The 22,178-nt window shown below is 36.5% G+C and overlaps 1 protein-coding gene across 1 annotated transcript in view; it reads right to left on the minus strand.

Moving 5' to 3' along the window:
• The window catches only part of LOC131036832 (small GTPase LIP1), a 42,112-nt gene that overhangs the window by 18,027 nt on the left and 1,907 nt on the right, over positions 1 to 22,178 (minus strand). The window lies entirely within an intron of this gene.

The raw sequence follows: 22,178 nt of genomic DNA on the forward strand, positions 1-22,178 counted from the left end.
TGACCGGCTCTTAGTCCCAAAATTAAGCAATTCTTACACGTAACAATTCCAATGAGCAAATCCACATTAAGAGGGTAATCAACACTCAAAAAGGGCATGATATATCCTCTTGGATATTGCTAGAGCAAAATTGTTTAAAAATGAATTTTGATGGGGTGGTGAGAAAGAATATAGGTTCAACTCTTACTGGGGTCGTGTTTTGCATATCTTCTGGGGCTTTTGTGAAAGGGGCCTCTTTCTTTTTAGGTTCCAAAACTAATAACAAAGCTTAGGATGTTGTTGCTTTGGAAGACATTAAAGTGGTGATTGCTCCAGGGTGGAAGAGGTTGCAGGTTGAAGGTAATCCATTCCTTGTGATAAATGATCTAGTGGAAAATCAATTACAAGATAGGTGTTTGATTAATATTATTGATGAAGTCTGGGGTTTAAGTAAGCTTTCTGATTTTATTGTTTACCATCACTAACATCACTGTTGTCGAAAAAGCAACTCAATAGCAGATAAGCTAGCCAATACAGAGGTCAATCAACTCCTTTCTCATCTAAGATCAGTTCAGATCCAAAGGAGTGGAATGTTTTGGATGATTTAGTAAAAACGGCTAAGCATGGGATGCATATTATTATCAAACTAACTTTTGATCTCCCACATGACTTTGAGAAGATTTTCATTATCTTTTCTCCTAAGGATGGAAAGCAGAGTGTAATATGAAATGGTGATGCAAAAAAACTACTAGATAATTACCGCCAGAAGCATTCACTTGCAGGATTTTCATTTTAGGTGCCTACATCAACCATTATTTTTTGTTGATTTTTGGGTTTGATTAATGGGATGGTCCTTGCTCATGTGATGCTTTGATTATATTGACTACTCCATGCGCTCTACTATGCATCTTCTGCAATTTCATTTGGAATTGTTTTCAGCTGGGTTTTGTTCTGTTCAGGTTTTCAGCAAATATTTTTCTCTATTTTTTCCATCAATGGTTTAATTCTTTGGCTTCTGGAAGATGGAGGGCATTATGAAGCATAGCATTTCTGAATGAAACTTCCATGTGTGGGACTGTGTAATATCCCTTGCTTGAAAAGTGTAGAAATGGTGTATTATCAACACAAGGAATATAGTCAAACAATTGGCTAACAAGGTCTCAGTTTGCTGGGCTTAGTTTTCAGTTTCGGCCTCCTTCTAGAAAATTCCATTTTAATAAAATAATATTTAATTACCTCCTTAAAACAATCTTTTAATTGCACTTAAGTAAATATTAAAATATTTCTAAAATATAAAGTGCATACGTGAGAACACATTATCTCACCATAAAACCATGTAAAATAAGATGTGAAGCCATAAGTAACTGCCATGATGACCCTCTCAACAACTCCTTGGCCTACAAGGGTCAAATAATAGGCCAAACTCCACGAATGTCTACACATTAATGAGAAGGGGACATTACAAAGATTTAGACCCAGTTGCAGCCATAAACTCCTTCAACCTTTATTCATATGATAGCTTAATATGACATTACAATGATCAAACACATTGACTGATATCAACTAACCATTTATAGACTTCTGAAGACAAATGACAGTCCAAATCCAAGGCACACTAAACTGAAAATTTACAATGAAGTCTATTTGCAAATGAACCTGAGATAAGGCGTTGTGAAGAAGCAATCAATATCATAGACCAAAGAGCCTCCAATGTGCCAGTTTCATACTACTTCATGATTCGGCCCTGCTGCTGCATATGGAATGTCTGACTTTTTTGATACTGATCAGCAATAAGCCCTCAACCTTCTCCAAAAAGGATTGTCTTCTCCTTATAAGGGTAGCGCTACCATGTGATGATGAGATTCGATGCCAAAGGAGGTAGTATGAGTAAAATCGAAGGGACAACAGCTGAATGGTTCGATTTTGATTTAGACTGATAATCCTCTAATTCCTCCACAAAATCGTCTACAAACACCTCAAGATGAATAGCCCTTGGCTTCTACCAATATCGCTGTCCTCAAACCTATCATCTGATGCATCAATGATGAAAAATGAACAAAATCGTGGGAAAAGGAGGTAAGGTACAATCTGCTTCAGACTGATATATTAGCTGCAACTACACTCAATTCCCTTCCAAAATACATCAAATGGAATTGCCCTTTCTTCTAGATAATATCGCTGTCTTCAAGCCCATGAAAGGATGCATTCACCATGACTTATGAGCAAAAACGTGGTAGTCTGAAGGTCTGAAGCAAACATCTCAGATCTGATATGAAACTCAATTAGCTCAGTATGAAAGACTGAATGTCTCTCACTCTCAAGGCAACCCTTCGGAGGATCTCTCACCCCCTCAGTTATGCAGATCGAAGGGAGGTATCATTCCCTAAGACCAAATCTGCGGACAACCCTTGGCTCCACAACCACAATACAAGAGAAGATAAGAAACAACTGATGCTCAACCATTAATTACCCTCTTCTATTTATTCTTTTCATATCCCATCATAAGATTCCTTCTAGAAGATTCCCTCCTTATCGGGTAGGTACACTTTATTATTATTTTATTACACATGTTATTTTAATTGCACTTTTAAAATATTATTTCATTATAATTAAAATGCACGCATCTCATGATACGTGTTATCTCCTTATTTTGCCATAAAACCAAGTAGAAATAGAATGTGAAGCCACTAATTTCCGCCAAGTCAACCCCCTAATCAAATCCTTGGCCTAAGAGGGTCAAATTATAGGCCAACCTCGTGAATTTCCACGTGCTAAGGAGAAGGGGACATTACAGACTGGAGGATAGGCACCTCCATAGAATTTTCAACATCCAAAATCTCTCCATGCTGCATTTTGTCAAGCAAGTGCTTGGTGAGGAAGGGCTAACAAAATAAGGTATTGTTCAAACAAAGGAGTTCATTCACAATCTAGGGGTAGAAATTTCAGATTCCTTCTCATGAAGAAATCTTCTCATGAGTGGAATGTAAGTAGAACCAAGCCAGAAGAAGACATCATTCTTTTTAGTGAGAATGTGGAGGAGGATGTTTGTGGTGATATTACTGGTTTAGTGCAATATCCCCTTGTTGAAATAGGATTTATTAATAAAAAATAATAAAATTAAAATATAAAAGAATATAATATTATTAAAATTTGATTAAATTATGAATGGTCAAAAGGCATGAAATGAAGAGTCGTGACTCCATCAAACATAAGATATAAAAAGGAGAAGAGTTCATTTAAAAGGGGAGATGGATGGAGGAAGAAAGAAAGAATGGGGGTATTTAAATCAAGTAAGGAATAATGGAAGAAAAAAGGAATAGGAAAGAAATAAGTGACTCTTTCAAAGGGCAGAAATGAAGGGTCGTACTCTTTCAAAGGGTGGTAATTATGAAAGGTTGTGAATCTTGCAAAGGGCAGACATGATGAAAAGGTGCAACTTCACCCTCACATTGGAAGATACAAAAGGAAAGAAGGTTTCATTTGAGGAGGAGATGCAAGAGATCAATTTGGAAAATAATTTATTACTCTCAAAGAGCAGCAATGGAGAAAAGGTGGTGGCCCTTTCACTAATGAAGTATAAAAGAGATAATTCCAATCATTCAAGGATCACTTATCAATCATCACTCATGATTCCACAAAAGCAATCATCAACTTTCAAATCAAGCAAACAATCAATCAACAAACCATCTATCAAATCAGCATTCATCAATCATCATTCACCAATATATCAAACCAACATTCCTTACATTATCACTCATCAATCATCTAAACAACAATCAATTAATCATCACTCACCAATATCTCAAATCATACAATCAAAGGTACTCAATCAATCAATCATACAGATATCGATCATTCAACAACAATCGAATGATGAAGTCTGATTTGAATAGAATTCAGAAAAAGTACAGTAATCTAAAACATTAAGGAAAGTGATTATCATTGTATTTATTGTTTATTTATTTTAAAATCTGTTAGGAAGATGCAGCAGTACTGGTCTTCCCTCATCAAGCATGCCACCCAGAGTTTGATGGACTAGAGATCCTGCCATACTTGTGGGCCAAGGGGCTGAATGACTTGGAAGCTCATTCCGTGCCCTTGGGGGCTTGGTTGAGGAAGATAGTCTCCTGGTGTCCTAACAAGAAATAAGATTAGTAATTACTTATCTGATTTCCATCAGCAATCATATCTGGAATCAATGTGAAACATTTGACAGGGAGATGCAGCAGTACAGGTTCCCTCATCAAGTACACCAACCCCAAGATGGATGGACTAGAGATCCTGTCATTCTTGTGGGCCAATGGGCCGAATGGCTCGTATGCTCATTCCGTGCCCATGGGCTTGGTTGAGGAGGACAGTCTCCCAGCATCCTATCAAGTTTTTCCACCGGATTCCTAATATGGTTGGCAATTAGAAATAAGCTATGAAATAGATACAAATGAATATAGATATTTTGTTTCAATAGAGATTATTTGTATATGATCATAGATCCTTGATATTAATGCTTGATGTTAATTAATTACGAATTTCTCTAAATTAAATTGCAATTATGTAATTTTATTATAGAATACTGTTTGTAAATAAAATGTATTGTTTGAATTGAAATTTTTGGCAAAAATCAGGTATATCCAAAAAAGGGGACATTACATTTAGAACACCTACAGTAGGAGGTTGAGCATCTCCAATTTGTGATGCAGTCTCTGCTAAAGAAACAAGTGGACTTGGCACTTTATTGCCACGATCTGGCCTTATTCTTGGAGAATTTGTGTGGTTTTGAGGAATGGCTGCCTTAAGATTAGTTGCCCTTACAATCTCCCCGTGATCTTGAAAAGTGGTGTCTCTGAGGACATTCTAAACCCATCTTGTTGATTTGGCTGTGATGTAGATGTTTTCTGTTGGATGTAGTCTTGTAAGTAATAGTTTGTTGTCATTGTTGGTTATCTATAGTTTTTTGCTTTAATGGGGGATGTAGGCATTTTTTGTTGGATGTAATCTCATAAGCAATATGTTTGTTGTCATCTTTGGTTGTGTATAGTTTTTAGAAATTTTATAGCCTTAATTTAGTGGTCATCTTTATACATAGAACTTTAATCTTTATGAGAGGGCCCTATAAAACATCAACTCCAATGAGAAAATCATCTTCTTCTTGTCACAACCACATATTGATCATTTTAATTGTACGATGGATAAGTTCAATTTGGTACCAAAACCACAATGTTACTAACAAATGAGGGCTCATTAAGATAAAATTGTGTATAATCAATGTATAAAAACAAGCTATGGAAACTATCTCGCTAAATAACAAAAAACAAAAATAGACATGCAAAAAGAGAATACCTAGTAGAAAAGAAAATTCCAAATAAGATTCATTGAATATTTGAATTTGTTATTGTTAGGATTCCTACATCCTAACTCCTTTATTTTCTATTTAGTATAGTCAAGGAAACTCAAGGACACATCCCCAGCCTTTATTGACACATCCCCATTTCTGGAACATTCCGAGGATAGGGTGACATATCAAGAATGTCCTTGGGCCGTCCCCAAAAATCCAAAATTGCGTGGAAATGTTTCAAGAATGCAGGGACATGCAGGAAGAAAAAAGGGATGATTGACCGACCCCAAAAATCCAAAATTGGTCAAACATATTTGTGTAATGTGGGGACGTGCAAGAAGGAAAAAAGAAATGACTGGTTGTCCCCGGTAAAAAGCAACACATTTTTTTAAAATACAACACTCACTTAAAAAAACAACTTTTTAATCATTGTTGGTGGGCCCCCACACCCCAGGTCGCCCTACCTCATTTGAATGCCATTTCATTTTATGTTTGTCAAAAAATATTGCAGCAAGGTTCTAAGGAAAAACAATTTTTTTAGCAAGGATTGAAGGAACCGTTGTAAGAGAGGTTGAATCTAGTGTATATTTGTTAGTGAGAACCCAGACAACAATTTCTTGAAAGAGGTAAGTCCTTGTATACTTTTATTTATTTTTTCAATATTTTTGTCAAAGCTTAAGTAAGAAATGTCTATTTTTTTATCCATTTTTCAGTTTAGGTTTCATTATATCTCACAAAACCAACATATGCAGCAGTGATAGTAGTAACAATGACATGGAAGAAACCCAAATAAATGTAAGTGTTCCAGCATCATCAAAGTGTGGAAGTGTTAGGGGTAGAGGTGAACAGTCACCAAATCCATTTGAGTGCCCTTTCTTGTCTTGAAACCTTATGCAAAGGTTCCTTATAACTTGTGACAGCTCTAGATACCAAAAAGAAAAATTCAGGGGGGAGTAGGGTGTTGTTGCGCCACATTTGCAAGACAGATTTTAGGGGGAGCTACACAAGGGTATAATCTCATTTCTTGAGTGTTACAAGTCGTGGAGTTTTAAGTTTATCTAGACATAAAGGAGGATGAGAAGGCTCATAGATTGCACATGGAGGCAAAAATGAGGTCTAAAGGTGTGACAATGCCAATACATTCTTTTGCAAGTGCACAATCATCTATGCCTATGTCATCCATGGATGGTAGTGGTAATAGTAATATTGCCACAGCCCGCACAAGTAGGTGAGTTGGCTTGGGCGGTGGGTTTGCTCCCCATCGGTCTAGGGTTCGACTCCCTCTTGAGTTTAAGAGGGAGGACTGGTTGCGGGCTCTAGCTTCTCCCCCTAGCGGACTAGTCTCGCCTCAGCTCGCCCCTTCCTAACCCCAGCTTGGCAATAAAGTAAGCCCAAGGTAAGGCATGTTGGGTTGTTAGGCTGGATCACGGGGATACCCCTAGCGTACCAAAAAAAATAGTAATATTGCCACAAGAGGAAAGAGAAAAATTAGTGCGTGGTGAGAGGGCAAGGAGAGTTGCAAGTATGTTTAATGTATAGGCACGGGATGCAAAAGTTTTCCATGGCCAAATTTCTTTATGCCTATGCCACCCCATTTCATGTGGTCTATTTCAAACAAATGATCAAAGACGCAACCTATATTGGTCCCTCATTTGCACCCCTTAGAGATCATAGACTATGCACTACCCTCGTAGACAAAAAACATTCTAAGGTTAATTTGCTAATGGAGAATATGAGGCAAACTATTGTGATGGATGGGTGGACAAATATTAGACATTGGCCACTCATCAATATCACAGTCACATGCCTAGTTGGCTCTTATTTTCTTAGACAAGGAAGTTGAAGGATGTAGACTTCCAATTTAGCATTTTGAGAGGGGCCATAGAGGAGGTTGGGGCCTCAAATGTTGTACAAGTGGTCACTAATCCAGCACATGTCCGCAAATTGGCTGGCATGATGGTGCAGGGTGCTTACAAGCACTCTTTTTTGGACCCCATGTGTTGATGAATTGAACAATGCATTGAAAGACACAACGAAAATAGATTGGGTGAAGCAAGTGGAGATAGAAGCCACAAATATTCAAATGTTCATTTGCAACCGCCACACCTCGCTCTCTTTAAGACATGTTAAAAGAAGGAATTCCTCAAACTTGTTGAGACAAGACATGCCTCTTACTTCATTTTGTTAGAAAGGATGCTTGAGGTGCATGAAACTCTACAAAATTGATGATGATGAATTCAAAGTGGAATACATGGCCTAATTCAAGCTCTACTGAAGGAAAAGCCATCAAACAAATGATCCTTGATGATTGGCGGTACACTATGAGACAAGATATTGCTGATTTTATTATTAAATTGTTCATTTTATTAAATATTAAAAATTAAATTGGTGGTTTTCATATTTAATTTCTGATTTTAATATTTTAGTTTTATTGTTTGATGTTTAAACTTTCGAAGTTTCTAACATATCAATTAATTCTTTTGGCCATTTTTTTTGTGTTTTGCATATATGTTTGCTCTTTCATCTCACCTGTTGTAGAAGTCATTACATATGTTGATCTGGACTCTCCTGGTCTTGAGAGATATATGAGACATTTGACAGCATGCATGGAAAGATAAAGCAAAGAATTTTGGCAAAGAATTTTGGCAAAGAATTTTGGCAAAGAATTTATTTTTCAATAACTAAAGACTTAGGAGCATATGCTTTGAAGTTCTCCCATGTGCTATGTATGTATAGGGAAGTAGTTATCTTTAGTTGAGCAATATGTATTGTAGTGCCTAGGCATGAGAAAGTCATCTTGAATATCATTTTGAATTGTGCATTGCTCTAATGTGCAACCACCTTGAAGCAGCCAGTGATATATACTATTCAGTTTGGTAATATCCATAAAGTTTCCTTCATTTTTGTCTTTAGTACTTACAGTGCTTATGCCATTTTTTGTTTCAGACAATCTGTTTACAGGAAGAACAATCACATAGTATCAAAGCACTTTCCAAGGTTGCCTCCATTACAGCTTTGATATCAATTTTTTTTCCATGGTAATTTGTTTTCTGTCAAGAACAGTTTTTGGCTAGAAATCCTATGCTAGATTTGAAAAAATTCTTAGACAGCTTTTTCTTTTTGCTAAGCACACGGCATTCATGTGTTATTAGAAGTGGGATCTGACCCATCATCGAGTGCCCTTGGACAACATTTGTATACAGTCACGAGCCTGCACATATCTCAAAGTATATTAGAAGACGCAATAGGTTAGGAGAAGCTTCACTCTAGACAGCCATCAATCATTTGTAATCTGTGGTGCACTTCTAAGTAGTTAGCCATGAGAAGTTACTTGCTTCAAGCCTCAAAGATAGAATAGTGCAGCTAAAAGACGGTAAAATCCTTAGTAGTGAAAGTTCTAAAGAATTGGACCTGACACTATTTACAAACGAGATCAGTATATCTCCAAGCCATGGACTAGACATGCCCAACCTAGAAAACATACTACATGCTTGAACCCTAGCCATGATAAATATGGGCATGCATGAGGGATAAAACTTCTAGTGCCACAAAATTACAAACCATGCAATTGCAAAATGCAACTATTTTAAAAATGTGGAACTCTTAGGGCAAGCTTATATTATAAAGATGTTTGGGCAAATGTTTCTACTCTTTATGGCACCTAAACCACTATGACCTCTTGTTGAGCTAATTGTTTTGATATATTTCCGGTAAATCTTTCTAAAGCACCTATGCAACCTAAAAAAGGTCGACGGTCACCATTCAAATGAATTATACCACCATGAACCTCTTGTCGAGCTGATTGTTTTAATATATAATTCTATTAAACCTTTCTATAGCCAAAACCAAGTGATGATCCTTCAGTGCATGCCTTGACCAAAATAACTACATCTCAAACTACGAAAGTTGAGAGGTACTTAGAAAAATATCCTCTAACCATTCTCATTGATTTAGGCAGCATCCATAACTTCATATATCCTAGAGTAGCTACATAAGAGAATTCTTACATATATCCATGTTCCAATTTTGATGTCATAATAGCTAATGAAGGAACAATTGCTTGCAAGGGTGAATGCATGAACTTAAAGATTTTAGTGGGAAACTACAATTTGAAATCAGGTAAGTCTATCATTCCATTAGGTGATTGTGATGTGGTTTGGGAAGCATGATGATTATGCATGTTGGGACCTATCCTGTGGGATTTCTTGAAAATGCTAATGCAGTTTATGGACAATGACCAAAAATACACTCTCAAAGGGCTAATAGCAAGTCCAACAAGCAAAATTTTAGCTACCATAATATGGAGAAGTTATTAAAAGGAGTTCTTACAAGGTTATGACCAAACTTTGTGCTATGCAACTCATTGAATCAGACTTTAGTAGACTCAAATCGACCTTCACAGTTGCAAGAACTCCTAACCAAACACACCCCAACATTTGAGGAGCCACAAGGATTACCTCCACATGATCATGCAATTCAGTTGATCCCAACATGTACACCAGCAAATATTCACCCTTACAGATGCCCTTTCATGTTTAAGACTAAGAATAGATAGATGCTGCAAGAATTTTTGCACATAACGGTCATGGCAATTGTGTACGAGTTTTCCAAAAAAATTTAAAAATCACAATAAAGGTTAAGTTTCTAATTCCTATTACTGATGAGTTGCTATATGAATTGCATGAGACCCATTTCTTTCCCAAACTAGATTTGTTGTCTAAGTATCACCAAATATACCTACAAGAAGAAGATATTCCCAATAACACCTTTCAAACTTGTGAGGTCACTACGAATTTCTAGCCATGCCTTTTGGCTTCACTATTGCCACATCATTCAAAGCATAATGAGCCAGATTTTTCAATCATTCCTCAAGAAATTCATCCCAATGTATTTTGATGGCATCCTTATCTACAAGAGAATGTGATTAGAGCACCTCTGTGAAATATCCCTTGTACAATTATAAACTATTGGGGCTATTTATTGAGTTCAATCATTGGGAAATACAAATTTAATTCTTTAAAGCACACTCACACTTAAACACAATGAACAATAGAAAAAACAAAAAATTTATTTGAATCACAAATCAATTCTAGATCTGAATACAATAATACTATTGTTCAAAGATTTTTTTCAAAGTTTTTAAAAATACTCTCAAACTAGGTGAGTCTAAGCGACTCACCAGGACATAGATTGACAAAATGACTTGTAGGTTTCCTCAACACGCTACCCAAGACAATCAAATCTTAGCTGATGATACTTCTAGAGGCAGCCTAGCTGTATAATAGTTCTGACCTGCAATTTTGAGTGGTTGAATGGGTTAATTCAAATTTACTTTCCATAGTGGATTAAAGTTCCCTCTCCCTATCAACCATAGCAGCTTCATTAAGTTATCTAGCTTTCTCCTTGAGCCTCTAGTAATAGAGATTTCACTCCTTGTAGTGCCTTAGATTACCAAGTCGGGTCTGCAATTTAAGGCATATTGCAGCATTCCTCTTGAAATTGATATCCTCCTTGAGTGATCTATGCCCTAAGTTGGGCACTACTATGATGATACCCTAGTGATGGATAGCAATAACCAATTGGACCTAGGACCTATGTGGATCTATGTTGTATAAGTACCCCATATGAGTAAGTACCCCATATGAGAGCAGCATCCCAATTCAAGACTTCAGAGATAAGTGATAACTATTGATGACCAGCACTATTCTCATCATTTGTCCAACTAATAGAAACACCCAATTTTATTTTTGAACAAAAATATCAGTTATCCAACAAACTAATAAGCAACAACAGATATGAATGCTTCAATTCGCCCCCACTAATCTGAAATGACACCAAATTGTCAATTTAGCACACCTACAGCACCTGAATGGAGCTACACAATGAAAGAAAAGAGCTTTTGTCCTAACCTCTGGTTTGTTGTCAAGGGGTTTCATCCTTGAAAGCTTGAGCACTTGAATCTCAAAAATGAAATTGCAAAGCCAAAACCCAATAATGAAAATAAGTCAGCAAATTTGATGCTATACCTCCACCATTTAGTGTCACATCCCATAAGCTTAAACATTAAATTACATGCTATATTAAATGTTTACTAACAAGCAATTAGGAAAGACAATTTGAATTATGTTTCTTATTACTTGAGGGATAATTAAGAATGATTAAGATGGTGATGACTTTTATGTTAGTGAGACAAGTGCTAGTGAATTGGATTCCATCATGCATGTTGGCCACCTACTGCTAGATCCTTTGTGATGGCTCGGGCTCCTCCATTGGAGTAGCACGGGGATGCTTGATGCTTCGTGGCAGGGTGTATATCACCTTGATGATGATCCCTCTCTCTTCCACTTCAAGTTACGAAGGATGGAAATGGAAGATGTTTAGTGATGCACGTGTTAATATTTTTATCTATCTTGTGACCCTATTGTTGACAAAGTTGATGACTCTTATAGACTATTACTCTTCCTTTTAAATTTTGAGTATAGTTTCATGCGTGCTTGTACATAAAATGTTGTTATTTTTTAAGTTATCCAAAAATGGTAAATGAATTTATGCAAATTGTAGTATTTGTAGAACCATTCATATATGACCTTTGACTCCTTTGCATCTAGGTTATATTTATTAAACTCATTAATTACCAAATTTATTAGTTTTTATTGGGTAACTATTACATTTAGGATGCATGGGACCTAAATTTGGGTGCCAAGATTTGAATTGCCAAAATATAAATTATATTCTATATTTTTATATTTATATTCTTATTTTTAATGTTTAATTATTAATATATGTACTTATAGTGTTGAAAAAACACTTATTTTATTAATAATTAATCTATTGCAAAAGAAGGGGCATGATAGCCCTCCCTTCCCCAACAATGCTTGTCCTCAAGGAATTTCGCATTTGGATGATAAAAAATTTCCACTCCTCATAAATATGCTCCAGAGCAAAATTCTTCCAACATACAAACTACAAAGTACTCCGTGATGACCTTTTTTTAAAGCCTTCTTTCTCTTGTATTGATAATAGCCTCGGGTTCCAAAATCAATTTCCCTTTTTCATCAAGTTGGGCAGCTCCAAGGAAAGTGTAGCATGCTGTCCAAGAGCTCTCTTAAGGCATGACACATGGAAAACATTGTAAATTTTACAGTTTTCTAGCAGTTCTAACTCATATGCAACCTCTCCTATTCTTTGTGTGATCTTGTAAGATCCATAAGGCTTAAGCTTCTCAACTCCACTTCCCTTGAGTGAAGATTGCCTATAAGGATGTAATCTATAAAGCACAATGTCTCCCACCATAAAAAAAAAATTCGTACGATCACAGTCAGCATACATCTTTTGTTGATTTTAGGCCTGTTGTAAATTCTCCTTGAGTGCATTAAAAATGTCTAGACTCTTCTACACCATCTCCACTATTTAAAATAATAAAATTTAGGAATGTTAATGTATAATATCCATATAATGCCTTAAAAGGAGTTATAACTATAGACATATGATGAGTGGAGTTGTAGCAAGACTCCCCAAAATGGAGGCAATTAATCCATGATGTTTGCTGCCCTATATCATAATTCCTTAAATACCCTTCAATCCATTTATTCATAGTCTCCATCTATACATTTCAGGGTGATAACTAATGATGGGTGTTAGCTCTATGTCTATTAATCAAAAGAGTTCTTTCCAAAACAAACTAATGAAACTACTATCCCTGACACTCAAAATATTTCTAGGCAACCCAAACACCTCTCTAAAAAAATAAATCAGCCACCTATGGAGCTGTATGTTAGGGAGATATAGCATAAAAATGAGGATACTTCCATCCACAACCACCAAAATACAATCCTTACCCTGCACTCGCGAAAATCTGTGATAAAATCCAAAGGGATGCTCTCCCATTTCTGATTTGGAATAGATAAGTGCTTCAACAATCAAGCTATAAATTTATGCTCTACTTTGTTTTGTTGACAAGCGAAACACTCCCTAACATACCTCAAATCATCACCTTTTAATCCCTTCCATGAAAATGCTCTCTTACCTACTTGTATGTCCTGTAGTACCCTCAGTGACCAGCTAATGGTGTGTCATGGCATGCCCTCAATTTTTTCTTCATCTTCGATTTTGAAACATGATGCACCCAATCCTTATAGAAGATGAGCTTATCAACCACCTTGTACTTGTCATCTTGTAACTTGCCATCCAAAATATCAATAGCAAATGTGTTCTTGGCATACTCAGCTATTATATAAACTCTCCAATCAGCAGATATATTAGTCAAAGAGTACAAATAGGGCTTCCTTGATAAAGCATTAGCCACGATATTATTCTTCCCTTTAACATACTCAATATCAAAATCATAAGTGTGTTACTTACCCACTTTTGTTGTCCATCATTCAAATCCTTTTGATTGCAGAATAATTTTACGCTATTGTGATCCAAATTCACCACAAATCTCTCACAAACCAAATACTATCTAAACTTGGCTAGTGCATGCATGATGGATAGCATCTCCTTGTCATAGAAAGAAAAACTCCTCTCTAACTCCTTGAGCTTCCTATTCTCAAATGCTATGGAGTGTTTGTTTTGCATCAAAATCTCTCTAATCCCAACTCCTAAAGCATCACATTCCAAGACAAAAGGTAGTGAAAAGTCCGGAATAGCCGAAATGAAACATGAACTCATTACTTCTTGAGCTTATCAAAAGCTCTCTATGCTAAATCATTCCAAGAGAAAACTCCCTTCTTTGTCAAATTTGTCAATGGCGCTGCTAGCTACGAAAACTCTTGGACAAACCTCTTGCAATAGCTACAAGCCTACAAAGACCCAAAAACCCTCTCAAGTGTGATATATTCTTAAGTGGAGGCCAATCCATGATTGCCTTAATCTTCTTGCCATCCATGTTACCACTTGAGCAGTAATCTTATGCCCTAGATACAATACATTTGTCAAACTAAACTCACATTTTGAAGCCTTGGCAAAAAATGAGTATGCTCCAAAATACCAAGTACTTCATCTATGTGCCTCAAATGATCCTCATAAATCTTGCTATAGATCCATATATCATCAAAAAACCAACATAGATTTCCCCAACTGCTTAATAAATACCTAATTCGTGCAACATTAGGATGTTGAGGGTGCATTAGTGAAACCAAATGACAAGACTAGAATCTCATAGTGACACCTAAAAGATGTGCCTCTCACCTTTATTTGATGGTATCCTAACCATAAATCAATCTTGAAATGCATATTGAACCGTGAAGCTCATCTATCAACTCATCAATCCTAGGAATAGGGTGGCAGTTCTTGTTGAGTGCCCTATAGTCAATACACATTCTCATGGTACCGTCCTTAACCAGTACCACAAAAGAAGCAAATGGGCTAGAGCTCCATCATATGTATCCCATATCCAACAACTCCTTAATCACCTTCTCAATCTCTTCATTAAGCTCCTATGATGATGATAAGGTATAGTGTTGATCAATTTTGATCCTTCCTCCAATTCAATAGCATGTTGAAAACCTCTATTTGGTGGCAACCCTAAAGGAATATCACTAAACACCTTGTTGTGCTTATCCAAGATGGATTGGATGTCAACATGGTAAGATCTTTCGTCCTTGGATGAACTCATTCTATAATCAAACATTATGCTACCAAAGCCACTTGGTCTCTACGAAAAGCCCTCTCCATCCTTTTCGCCGAAACAATCTTAAGAGCTTAATTGGATGAGCCTCAAAAAACCACCTCCTTTCCCTTGGATTTGAATTTCAACTTTATAATCTAATAGTTTTGGGTGAACTCACTAAGTGAATTCAACCATTGCACACCAAAAACCACATCTACCTCACAAATACTAACCACATAAAAATCATCCCATACTTCGTGTCTCCCTAAGGTCAATTGAAGATGTTGAATCCTCTCATTACATAGAACAGTAAACCCATCAAACACTATAACATTAAATGCCTCAAAATCATTCATCCACAATCACATCCTAGTTACCAAATCCTTGTCAATTAAGTTGTGGGTGGCCCCACTATCAATCAATACTATCACTATATGAACCTATAAGACTCCTCATACTCAAAAAGTATGATACCTAAGTGCGCCTAAAAGAGTGACTAGTGTGCCTCCTATAATCTCTCCTTGATTGGCCCTTACTCTATCTCATCAGCTACAACCTCGTGCTCTGGTTCTTCTAACTCAAGATACTCATCAAAAACCATTTCTATGCAATGTACTTGTTCCTTTTCCAAGCATCTATGCCTTGGCTCCCATGCCTCTCTATAAGAAAACCATAATTTTTTCTTTGAAATTCATTCTTGGATTCTTCAACCCTATTTGATTTCAAAGATAAAGCCTTAGAATGAGAGAATCCTTATAAAAAGGTTTCTTATGCTAACCCTGTGGTGCATTCTTCGAGTAGAACTTGTTCTTAATCATCAAATCCTCCACATTCAAAGCTATTTTGATGGCCTCTTACAAGGAATCCAAATCAAATGCCCTCACCAAACCCTAACTGATTAAATTAGACTCTCTATAAATAGCATCGTGAGCCTCCTCTCCGTCACATCTGGAACCATCGTTGATAGTCTTTGAAACTTTTCCACGTAGTGGTCAATTGTACCCTCCTACCTCAACTATTCTAACTCTCTTGAAATGAGTCCTTGGATCCTTTCCCATCAATTTTTTGTTGAACACTTCTAGAGTAGTAATAGAACCATGTCCTCAAGTCACCATGTCATAGTACCACCACTCATGAGCCAGACCCTCTAAGTGTAACGTGGCAAACTTAATTGCTTCCTCCACATACATGGGGGAATAAAAAGTTAGTATCCAACTTTTGCAACCATGCCCTGGTTGTACAATTATTCGATCCATCATGAGTAAGTATAGCGATCTTCCCCAATTGTTGTTGCATGTCTTTATGAAGCTGATCCTGATGGTATTTCCTTCACCTTCTATGCTCATTCATTGTTTTCATCTCAATATACTTGATGAAAGACCGTCACAATAGATTATTAGACTTAGAGCATTACAATCTTCTTATCTTAGTAATAATAGTGGCTAGCAGTATAACAATTTTGACCTAAAACTATGAATGGTTAAATGTGTAATACTACTTTTGCCAAAGTTAATTAGCTATTTGCAATGGATTTAAATATGTTAATACTAGAGCTAAAATAATTTAGAATATGTAATGTTATCAAAATAGATGTAAATAACCAATGTGAACTATACTTGTAATAATTTATAAGAACTCTAAAGTAAATAATTAGCATAATAAATTGAATAACACAACCACATAATTCAATCAAATTAACTTCAAAGTTTCAAACTCATATATATAATGTTTCCAATATCTTTTAACATCAATGGTTTTCAATACTTCTCTAAATTGCAAAATTTGGAAAGGTCACTCTCACCCTATCAAGATTTCAATGGTATTGGCCCTCATAGCTATGTCACACTCTAGAGAATCTATGTAAAAACACATGTGCCTACTTGAAACAAAGTATGTGTCTACCTACACAAAAGTATGTGTCTACTCACACCAAAGCCCTGGCCAAACAATCTCAAGTGTACTCTCTACCACGAATTGGACACACTGTGTGTCTCCTTCTCCAATGCCCATAGCCCACCAAACCACCTTCTTCTTCCTTGAGTGATCTCTATGTCCCTTTCCAAGTCTCACATAAATGCTTTATATAAGCCTTAAGTGGTGGTTTTCAAACCATCACACCCTTTCACAAAGGTTGCTTATTAATAAATATTATTATTCTTCTCTTTTGAAAGAGTTTTCATAAATATTCTTCATTAATATCCAACTTAAACAAAGAATCATATTATTCTTTGTTTTTCTATCTTCTATTAATGCTTTCGTAACTTTATTTTCACTTGGGGAAAAAGTAAGATAACAGAATGGGTTGATTCAGATTCACTTTGAATGGGTTAATTCAGATTCACTTTCCATTATGGATTAAAGCTCCCTCTCCTTGTTGACCATAGTATGGTTGGTGGCATGCCCAAGTCATCTAGCTTTCTCCTTGCACCTCTGGTAACAGCGATTTCACTCCTTGCAGTGCCTTAAATTACTAGATCAGGTCTGCAATTTAGGGACTACTGTAGGGCTCCTCCTCTTGAGATTGATTTTCTCCTTGAGCGGCAATATGCCCTAAGTTACACACTGGTATGATACTACCCTAGTGATACACAGCAATTGCCAATTGGGCATAGGATTTATGTGTATTGATGCTGTATAAGCACCCAATGTAAGAGCAGCAACCTGATTCAAGGACTTCAGAGATAATCGTTCATGACCAGAACTGTTCTAATCTTCTGTCCAGCAAATAAAATCACCCAAATTTGCTTCTACTAGTAAATATCAGTTATCCAACAAACTAAATGGCTGTGGCAGCTATGAAACCTTCAAAGACACCAAATTATCAACTTAGCAGACCTACAGCACCTGAATGGCACTGCCCAATGAAAGGAAAAGCTTTTTGTCCTAACCTCCGTTTTGCCGTCAAGGGGTTTTGTCCTTAAAAGCTTGAAGCACTTGAATCTCAAAAATGCAATTGCAAAACCAAAACTTGATAATAAAAATGAGCCAGCAAATTTGAAGATATACCTCCACCATATAGTACCCGTGGGACCTAAAATTGGGAGCCAAGATTTAAATTGTCACAATATAATTTATAATTTAATGTTTAATTATTAATATATGCATTTATGGTGTTGAAAAAGCACTTATATTTTAATAATAATAATATTAATAATTAATTTGTTAGAAAAGAGGGGACATGACAACCTTATTCACATGGATCAAATCATACAAATCCTTGGAGAAAACTAGTTAAGTGCAAAATGCTCCAAGTGTTCTTTTGGCTATACAATGATTGAATATATCAAGTATATCGTATCAATGGAAGGAATTAAAGTGACTCTAAAAAAAATGAAGATATGAAAAATTGGTACAAACCTAAAACCCTCAAAAAATCTTTGCTACTCCTTAGTTCTCATTGTCTATTACAATTAATGATTCAAAAGATTACAATTAAATTGCATTTCTATTGACCGCCATGTCAAAGAAAAATGCATTCAAGTGGTCAGAGGCAGCAAAAAAGAAAAGCTTTTGATTTCCTCCAGCATGTCCACTACACTTGTACTCAAAGTGTTAGACTTATCCAAACCATTCATCATTAAAAATAATGCATTAGGGAATAGAATTGTAGTTGTATTGATGCAAGAAGGTAGACCACTAGCATATACCAACAAGGCACGTGCCGGAAAGAATCTTGCCAAATTGGCTTATGAGAAAGAAATGCTAGCAATTCTTCATGTTGTCATAAATGGCAGCCATATCTTGCGGGGAGGCAATTTTATATAAAAACACATCCTGTCTCCAAAGCAGCAAAAGTGGGTCATGAAGTTGTTTACTAAAAGGCAATGTTGTGTTAGATGTGCCTCGCAAATATGTAGATCAGACAACACTTTGTGTCTTATTACCCACACTAGATTGGTTGACAGAAATTCACCAAGAATGGTAACAAAATGAAGAGATTGAATGGCTTATTCAGTAATTAGCCACCAATCCTTCCACTAAGCCCAGCTACTTATGGGATCACAATACTTGCACTATAAAGGGTGTTGGTGTTAGTTACCAACTTGGCTCTTCAAGATAAACCCTTACACGAACTTCACGCATCCCCATCCACACAGCATTTTGGGTTTTCAAAGAGATATGAAAGAACTTGCAGGAACTTCTTCTGGGTCATAATGAAACAGTATATCATATAATTTATGGAAGAATGTGATACCAACCAGTGCCACAAAGAAGGAATGGTTCCAAATCCAGGGATACTACAAGTCTACAACCATTACCAATTCCCACTAGGTTATGGACAACTATTTCAATGGGTTTTATTGAAGGCTTGCCAAAGTTAGATGGCAAATCAGATATTTTCGTGGTGGTGGATAGTCTGTCTAATTATGCCAATTTTTGCCCACCAGTCCATTCATACAGAGCCTCAAACGTTGCCCGGACATTCATTGACCATATCTTTCAATTCCACCATTTGTAACTACAACCCAACTTTCAAGTTTCACTAACAATTTTTGGAACTCTTTAAGCTACATGGAACATGGAACCCAACTAACTATGAACTCAGCACACCATCCACAAACTGATGGTCAGACAGAAATCATCAAAAAGTGCTTGGAGCTTTATTTTTATCGTTTTGCCTCGAACAACAAACTCACTAAATCAAATGCTTACCGTTGGCTGAATGGTGATACAACAGCACTTATCACATGGCAACAAAAATGACCCCATATGATGCAGTATAGGGCCAACAACCACCATCCGTTTCACTCCACATTCTAGCCAGTTCTTAAGTACAATGACTTAATTCTGCCCTCTGCACTAAAAAAATCATGCTTTGAGTTCTAAAGGATAACATGACAATGGCCCAAAACCAAAGGAAGCAGCAAGTAGGTCAACACCACTTGGAGCCATACAAGTAAACATCCTTGAAGTTAAATTGCAGCCAAAATTAGCATCCAAATTCTATGGTACTTATCAATTTTTACAGTGGATTGGAATAGTTCCATACAAGTTAGACCTTCCACAATCTTCCAAGATCCATCCTATTTTTCATTTATCCTATTGGATGCAGGTCATTGGTAAGCACATTTAGATTCAAACAGCATTGCTTGAGCTCAATATAGAAGGATCTATTATCTTAGCAATGGAGGCTATTCTAAAATATCATTCATGCCAACTTTGTCACCACACTAGAATGGATGTGTTGGTACAGTGGAAAGGGTTGAAGCCAGAAGTCATGGCTTGGGAGCTACTATGCCAATTCCAGGAGCAATTACTTCATCTTCAACTTTGAGGATGAAGCTTTTGAAGGGGAAGGCATGTTAGGACCCTTACATCATAACTCTTTTATTATGTACTAGGTATTAATAAATAAACAATTGGGCACACAGATGTTTTGTATGTTATCCCATAAGCAGTGTTCCATGGGAACGCGTCCCTCCCCAAAAAAAACTTGTGTCCCTTGTAGGGGGACGCTTCCGAGACTTAGGGATTTTGGGGAAATGTCCCCTCACAGCACCACCACTTCTGCCACCTCCACCACCTTTGCCTAGGACGCCGCTGGGTCACTTGCTATATGGCACATGCCATTACATCCTGATTGCAACCTTTAACTTCGTGAAAACTAGTTGGCCTTTCATGGGGCACTCAAAGAGATGTTATACTGCAGGATTTGCCTTGAAGATTTCAATTTACCTCTATTTTTATATAAGCACTGGCCCCCCACCACTCCTTCATTGTCATCCCCTTGCCATCCCCAAATTTAGGCCCTTGGTCTCCCCATCAGGAAACTCTGTGGAACTTTGCCCATAAGCTAATTAGAATAAAAGCATCTAGCCCACATGTATAGGGAAGTAGTAGTTGTTTTTAGTTGTGCAATATATATAGCAGTGACTAGGCAAGAGAAAGTCATCTTGATTGTCATTTTGTATTGAGTATTGCTCTAAGGAGACAACCAATTTGAATGAGCCAGTGATATGTTGTAATCAGTTTGGTAAATTGTGTAATGTCCCCACTATGAAATAGGATTTAATAATATATAATAATAATAAAATTAAAATACAAAAGAATATAAATAACATTTAAATTAAAATATAAAATTAAATATAATTAAAATTTAGCTAAGTTAATGAATGGTCAAAAGGCATAAAATGAAAAGTTGTGACTCCCTCGAACATGAGATATAAAAGGGAGAAGAGAACCTCATTTGAGAGGGGAGAGGGAGGAGAAACGAAATAAGGGAGCATGTAAATCAAGGAAGAGTCAATAGAATAAAGAAGAAATGGGAAGTAAATAAGGAAGTGACTCTTCCAAAGGAGGGCAGAAATTATGAAAGGTTGTGAGTCTTCCGAAGGGTGGTGATTGCAAAAGGTTGTGACTCTTCTGAAGGGTCGTGATTGCGAAAGGTTGTGGCCCTTTCGAAAGGGTGGTAATTGTGAAAGGTTGTGACTATTATGAAGGGTGGTGATTGTGGAAGGTTGTGAGTTGTAACTATTACCAAGGGTGGTGATTGTGAAGAGGTGTGACTTCTCCTTCACAATGGAAGATACAAAGGGAAGGAGGTCTCATTTGAGGGGAGGAAGAGAAAACAATTGGAAAGAATATATAATTTTAAAAGGCTAGCAATGAAGGGTGGCGACCCAATTCTAATGAAGGGTGGTGACCCAAGTCTTATGAAAGGTGGTGACCCTTAACCAATGAAGTATAAAAGAGATCATTCCAATTATTCAATGATCACTTATCAATCATCACCCCAATCATTCCAATCAAGCAACAATCAAGCAGCAAATCATCCTATCAAATCAGCATACATTCAATCATCGTTCCCCAACATATCAAACCAGCCTTCATTAAATTATCACTCACCAATACCTCAAATCATACAATCAAAGGAATTCATTCAATCAATCAATTATTCACCAATCATTCAACCATTAGAGGATAGATGGGATAACTACAGCAATATTGACACCTAGTTGTGCGATTATACATTCTGTTTGGTGGTATGATCTACATCCATAGTAATAATGTTTATATCTGCATTCTCCAGATTAATATACTGCTGCTTACAATTATTCAGTATAGCATAATGTCACTATATATACACTTCTGCATATAAAGTTATGCTGCTGTTAACATTATTTATACACGTTCTGGACATACTTCTGCATATTTATGACAAGTTATGCTGCTGTTAATATTATTTATACATGTTCTGGACATACGTCTGCATATTTATGACAAGTTATATGCTGCTGATAATAATGTTTATACATG

This window comes from Cryptomeria japonica, chromosome 3 (assembly GCF_030272615.1).
Source record: "Cryptomeria japonica chromosome 3, Sugi_1.0, whole genome shotgun sequence".
In the NCBI taxonomy this organism is placed as follows: Eukaryota; Viridiplantae; Streptophyta; class Pinopsida; order Cupressales; family Cupressaceae; genus Cryptomeria; species Cryptomeria japonica.